This window comes from Marmota flaviventris, chromosome 2 (assembly GCF_047511675.1).
Source record: "Marmota flaviventris isolate mMarFla1 chromosome 2, mMarFla1.hap1, whole genome shotgun sequence".
NCBI classification, from domain to species: domain Eukaryota; kingdom Metazoa; phylum Chordata; class Mammalia; order Rodentia; family Sciuridae; genus Marmota; species Marmota flaviventris.
The window spans coordinates 28,354,128-28,360,127 of record NC_092499.1 but is presented as its reverse complement, the minus strand read 5'-3'; the positions used below and the strand labels follow the sequence as shown (position 1 = coordinate 28,360,127).

General features: G+C 37.4%; 1 long non-coding RNA gene across 1 annotated transcript in view; it reads right to left on the bottom strand.

Moving 5' to 3' along the window:
• Positions 1–490: 490 nt before the first annotated feature.
• LOC139704669 (uncharacterized) overlaps positions 491–6,000 on the bottom strand; it is a 10,906-nt gene continuing 5,396 nt past the window's right edge. The window contains exon 3 of the long non-coding RNA XR_011706551.1: positions 491–667. This is a non-coding gene — a long non-coding RNA (uncharacterized lncRNA). The remainder of the gene's footprint in view (positions 668–6,000) is intronic.

The window sequence follows — 6,000 nt, the reverse complement described above, 5'->3', positions numbered from 1 at the left end:
TTGTCTATCTATAACTAAAAAATAAATATTTTTTAAAAAAAGAATTATAAGCAATCTAGAGATTTAAAGCTTACAGTGTGGTATGTATAATATGCTATATGATACGAGGGAATGGAGTATCTGAGGATTCTGGTATCGGTGGAACCAAGGACATCCTTACCAACATCAAGGGATGACTGTACTAAATTTCAGATCCCTCAAGCACCTAACATAGAGCCCTGTGCATGGAACAAAATCAATACACACAGACAGGTTTGTAGGTGTGTAGACAGAGAGCACAGAACCACTGCTTTCCCGGAAGCTCTTTGCAGGTTAAGCATTGCATTTCCCATGAATAGGGAGACTCAGAAAGATATCAGTTATCCCTAAGCAAATTTATAATTTTAACACATCTTAATAAATATGCTAATATTCATTTTCTGAACAAGGTTATAGGTACATAGAAAAGTTTATTAAAGTTATTGTTTCTAAGGTTCCATGTGGTCTGTGTGCTCCAGAAGGCAGAACTACCAGAGTAAGAGACAAGGCCAGCACGTTTAATGAAGCAAGAACCAACAGAAATATCTTGAGGCCAGAAATTGGAACTCCAGCCAGCCTCCACTGTGGCCAGGTGTCCAGAGATGTTTACGGCCATCTCTGCAAGACAATCATGGAAACTGCATCTGGGCTGCAGAGAAACAGGAAACCTCTGTGTTGAGACCAGTATGCTACCCAGATCCCCTATCTGGGTGAACCTGCACCCAGCAGAGGTTTCTATTTGAAAATTAAATAGTAGAAATTTCATATGCATTTATAGAAGCAGCAATGGCGACAACCCTTTAAAAACAGTATTATTGCTTTTCTTAGAGTCTGAAAATAATGCAGGATTATTTTACTTCCCAAATATAGAAATGTATTAAGAAGAAAAAAGATTTTTCTCCCAGAGTAAAATCACAGTTATCATTTTAGTGTGCATAATTTTTTTCAAACATTTTTGTCTTTATGAAATTTTCATAATTTCTCATAATTGTAAATTTAAGAGAACAAAAATGGAATTATATAGTTCTATACTCTCCTTTTCTCTCTCATATCAATGAGTATAAATCTACAGTCCATTGTATAGACATATTGTAATTTATTAGTAAATTCTCTTTGGATTGATAAGTTCCTACCTTTAATTTTCACCATAAACATAAACAATATCATATGGAGGTGAAAGCATGAACCCCCAAGCCACTTCACTAGCTTTGTGACCTCTCTGTAGTTCACTTTTCTCAGCAGTAAGTTGGAATAACCACAATACCTGGTGTTATTGAGGACTGTTTTAAGGATCTTATGAGTTAATAAATGTTATGTTTTTAAAATAGTTCTTGGTACATAATAACTGTTCATAGGTGTTAACTATTGTTACTGTGAATAATCTTAACACTCCTTCATCAACATATGGGGACTTAACCTATTTGCTTCTTTGAACACTTTTCTAGAAGCAGAAATACTGGGTCAGAGACTAAACATATGTTAAACTTTTATGCTTCTTTCCTAACTGCTTTCCAGAAATGTATCAACTAAGGGTGGAGATGAGAAATGGAAGGAAAACCTTCAGTTTTCACTACTTATATTTCTATAGATGAATTTTTATAAGAATATGCATATATATATATATATATATATATATATATATATATATATATACACTTTTTATTTTAATTTCTTTTTCATCGTGCTGGGGATTAAATTCAGAGCCTTGTACATGCTAGGCAAGTGCTGTGCCACTGAGCTACATCCCCAGCACTATATATACTTTCAAAAAGCTAATTTGCTCTCCTGTTAATATATCTATAAAAGAGCACATATCCTGGGGCTGGGGTTGTGGCTCAGCGGTAGAAGCAAGAACCAACAGAAATATCTTGAGGCCAGAAATTGGAACTTCAGCACTTTGCCTCGCACGTGCAAGACTGTGGGTTTGATCCCCAGCACCATATAAAAAATAAAAAAATAAATAAGTGAAATAAAGGTGTTGTGTCCAACTACAACTAAGAATTTTTTTTTAAAGAAGAGCACATATCCTTTTATCTTTAACAACACTCTTTGATTTTTGCTAATATTATGGATGAAAATATTATCTCATTATTTGCATTTCTTTGATTCTCAGTGCCTGCTCATTTTTCACATATTTTTAAGAGCATATTTATACAGTATATATGAAGAAACTTAAAAATGTTTATACAATTTGAGTCATGATTCGATGTCTATGAAATTAAACCAAGAAAATCATGGTTATACTCATGAATTTATGTCAAAAATCATCATCCCCATATTATATGAGTAGAAACTGATTAAATAAATTATAAAGCATGATGCCATCTCCATGATGCTATCCTATGTAACCATTCAAAAAATTATATTAAGCAGAGTTTGTGTAACATTATTTTATAATAATGGGGGGTTAAGAGAAAGTTAGATATAAAAATACAAAGAAAAAGCATGAGAAAGAAATATATTAAAATGTTAGTAATCATTATTATGAACGATGGAGCCATGAGTAATCTTTTTCTCTATTTCTTATTTTTACTTTCCTACATTTTCATATTTTCTCTATATATTTATTTATATATATGTGTGTGTGTGTTCCCCCCACACTATATATATATATATATATATATATATATATATATATATATATATATATATATATAAATTCCAGGGATTTAACTCAGGAGTGCTTAATCACTGAGTCACAACCCCAACCCTTATTTATTTATTTATTTTTATTTTAAAATATTTTTATTTGTAGATGGACACAATAGCTTTATATTATTTATTTATTTTTATGTGGTGCTGAAGATCGATCCCAGCCTCATAAGTGTCAGACAAGCACTCTACCACTGAGCTACAACCCCAACCCACTCCCCCTTTTTAAAATTTTTATTTTGAAACAGGGTCTCACTAAGTTGCTTAGGGCCTTTCTAAAATTCTGAGGCTGGATTTGAACCGATAATCCTCCTGCTTCAGCCTCCAGAGGGACTGGGATGACAGGACCGTTACCATGCCTAGTTTATATTTCATTTTTGTAATTAAAAATGACAAATTTTGCCTTTGTTAATTAATTTTTTTTTACATTTATGACAGAGGCTATGCATTTGGGGGGCAAGGGATGAATGGGTAACCTCTGTACTTTGAATTTTACTGTGAGCATAAAACTGCTTTAAGTAAAACAACAAGCTGGGGGCTGGGGTTGTGGCTTAGCGGTAGATGGCTCGCCTTGCGCGTGCGAGACCTGGGTTCGATCCTCAGCACCACAAAAAAATGAATAAGTGAAATAAAGGTATTGGGTCCAACTACAACTAAAAATAAATAAATAAATATAAAACAATAACCTGCCTTTTCTCTCATCGCCTCCTTCCTAGATACACATTCCTGGGTACCAGACCAAAAAAAAACCACTGGAAGAACAAATTTAGCTACAAACCCAAGTGCAGAAAACAGATCTCCTGAGATAATGGCAAAGTTAGAATTTTATAGCTACAGAGTGTAAAATGAGAGTGAGGTTAACTTCAAGTAATTGAAAGAGGAAAGAGAGAAGCTGTGCATTGTCCCCTTTCAGATGAAGGGTTGGAACCCAGGGGCAGGCGCTGAAAAGGGACAGCCGGAGTCTATGACTTTGTCAATTGCACCAATCTCCTCTGAACATGGCAGCCCTTCTCCTTGCCAGTCTATGCCCTTCTGTGGGCTATCCCTGGAGATCTCCCAAAGCTCTGTCCAAATGGGACAAAGGGGAAGGGATGTCCCTGGGGCCACTGGCAGCTCTCAGGCTGCGTCTCCTCTTCTGTGGTGCATATACATTTAGGTACTAGCATGCTCCAGCTAAGGAGCAAGGAGCTGGCTAATATAGCAAGGTGGATTATGGGGGTGCGGGTGTCCTTAGACAAAAGTCACCTACCCTGTTCTCATCACTGCCACTGAAGCTCAAGACTTTTTCAAGAAGATATATTGTCATTTCCTTGATAAAGTTCTAGTCAAGATTTTGTTGGGAAAACTTTAGGTTTTTCTTTGCAATATTTGCTTATTCATTTCTTAGATTCAGTTACATTCTAAATTGGACCAGCCTAGTGCCTCAGTAGATGCCTCCTACATATGGCTGGAGAAATACAGAAGAAAACGCCTCATCTCATGCAGATGTCACAGGATCTAAGGGCCCTTCACCGGCAATTCATAAATGATCACTCAATCACATTTCTAAATGTATAATTTTTTTCCTTTTTCTTCTCCTTCTCCTTCTCCTCTGTCTTCTTCTCTAATCACTGACCCACATCCCCAGCCCTTATTTTGAGACAGGATATCTAAGTTACTGAGGCTGGCTTTGAACTCATGCTTCTCCTTCCTCAGCCTCCCAAGTTGCTGGAATTACAGGCGTGTGCCACCGCTCCTGGTTAAATGTATACATTTTTGTATCATCTATATTCTTCTTCTTTTTTTTTTTTTTAGTATTTTTCGATTGTAGTTGGACACAATACCTTTATTTTATTTATTTATTTTTATGTGGTGCTGAGGATCAAACCCAGGGGCTCTCACGTGCTAGGCAAGCGCTCTACCACTGAGCCACAATCCCAGCCCTCATCTATATTCTTCTTAACAGGGCTCCCATCTACTTACCAGACCCAGATAATTTTTAGTTGCTGATATAAGACTTGTTCAGAATAGCACATCCCAAAGTCCTATAGCAGGTTTATGCTCAGCTAAGGTGTTTTCAAACACAACCTCATCTGTATTCATTTTCTAAGATCAGAGGCTCTCTGCTTTGTCCCCACTGTGCCACCAATCAAAGGCCACCTCATCCTTTTGTAGTCTAGCCCCAAGCAGCACTCTGTTGTACTGGCAGAAATGGGAAGAAATGGAGGTCAGATGAACAGGCTCAGGTCAGACAGCCTTGTCCACAGACAGATGCAGATTCAACTGAACCAGAGCCTGGGTGGTCTGTGGCACTGTCAGCTATGAATTGAGGAATGATCTACCCGTTACTGGATTTTCAGCTGAATGGCTAGCTCTTAAGTGACCTTATGCAAGTTAACTGTCTCTCTTCCCCCTCAGTTTCTCTGTGAATCACTTGTGTTAGGATCCCATGTAGTAACACAAGCCAAGGTTCCTGCATTTTCCAGCATGAATGATAAGTACTCCTCCAAATGCAGCTTCCTCTCCTCCTAGGGCAGTTTGTGTGGCCCCACAACCATAGAACACTAGTGCTAGCCGTGGCTTAGAAAGCATGGGACAGTGGGTGGTCTCCTGACTTACAGGCTTCAGCCATTAATAAAATGAAACGAAAAAAAAAAATTGAATCACCTGGAGAGTTGTGACATCTTATTTTGTAGGTAAGAGCATGAAAAAAATAAAGATTCAAAAGATTACAATCTTCTATTATTTATATTTCATAAAAGAAAAGAATCTTAACATCCTGTTTTTTTAAAATAAGAAGGAAAGGCACAACATGCAGATAAATTTAGCTTTTGAAAAACTCTTTTCTCATGTTTATGAAAACAGCAAAGACCAGTGTCAGGTATCCTCGGCTCTTCATGGCCTGCCCTCACTTTATGGATGAGGAAACAGAAGCCTGGACAGGTATAGTGACTGCCTAGGGCCATACAGTGGCTGCAGTACCTAGGAAACCATTCCCGGACATCAGAAATGCTCACATGTGGCTGTCCAGGTACCTGGATTGGGAGTTAGGGGGTCTGGGTCCTACTCCCAGATATTAGCCCTGGAATTGCACTGTGTTCCTCATTCCACTTTTCTAAGATGGGGGTGGTGATCCCCCTGCCCCATCCCCAGGTTTCAAGAGGCCTCCAGAAATGCATCCAGGGTATTAACAGAGTAAGGTATTAGGGAGCGAAATATCTCCATGTCTGGGATTTACCTGAAAGTATTTCAGCCAAAAAAAATAGATGAAACAAATATGGCAGGCAACATATTAACAATTTGTTAATACTTGAAAACTTTCATAGTAAACACTCTATAATAATAACAATA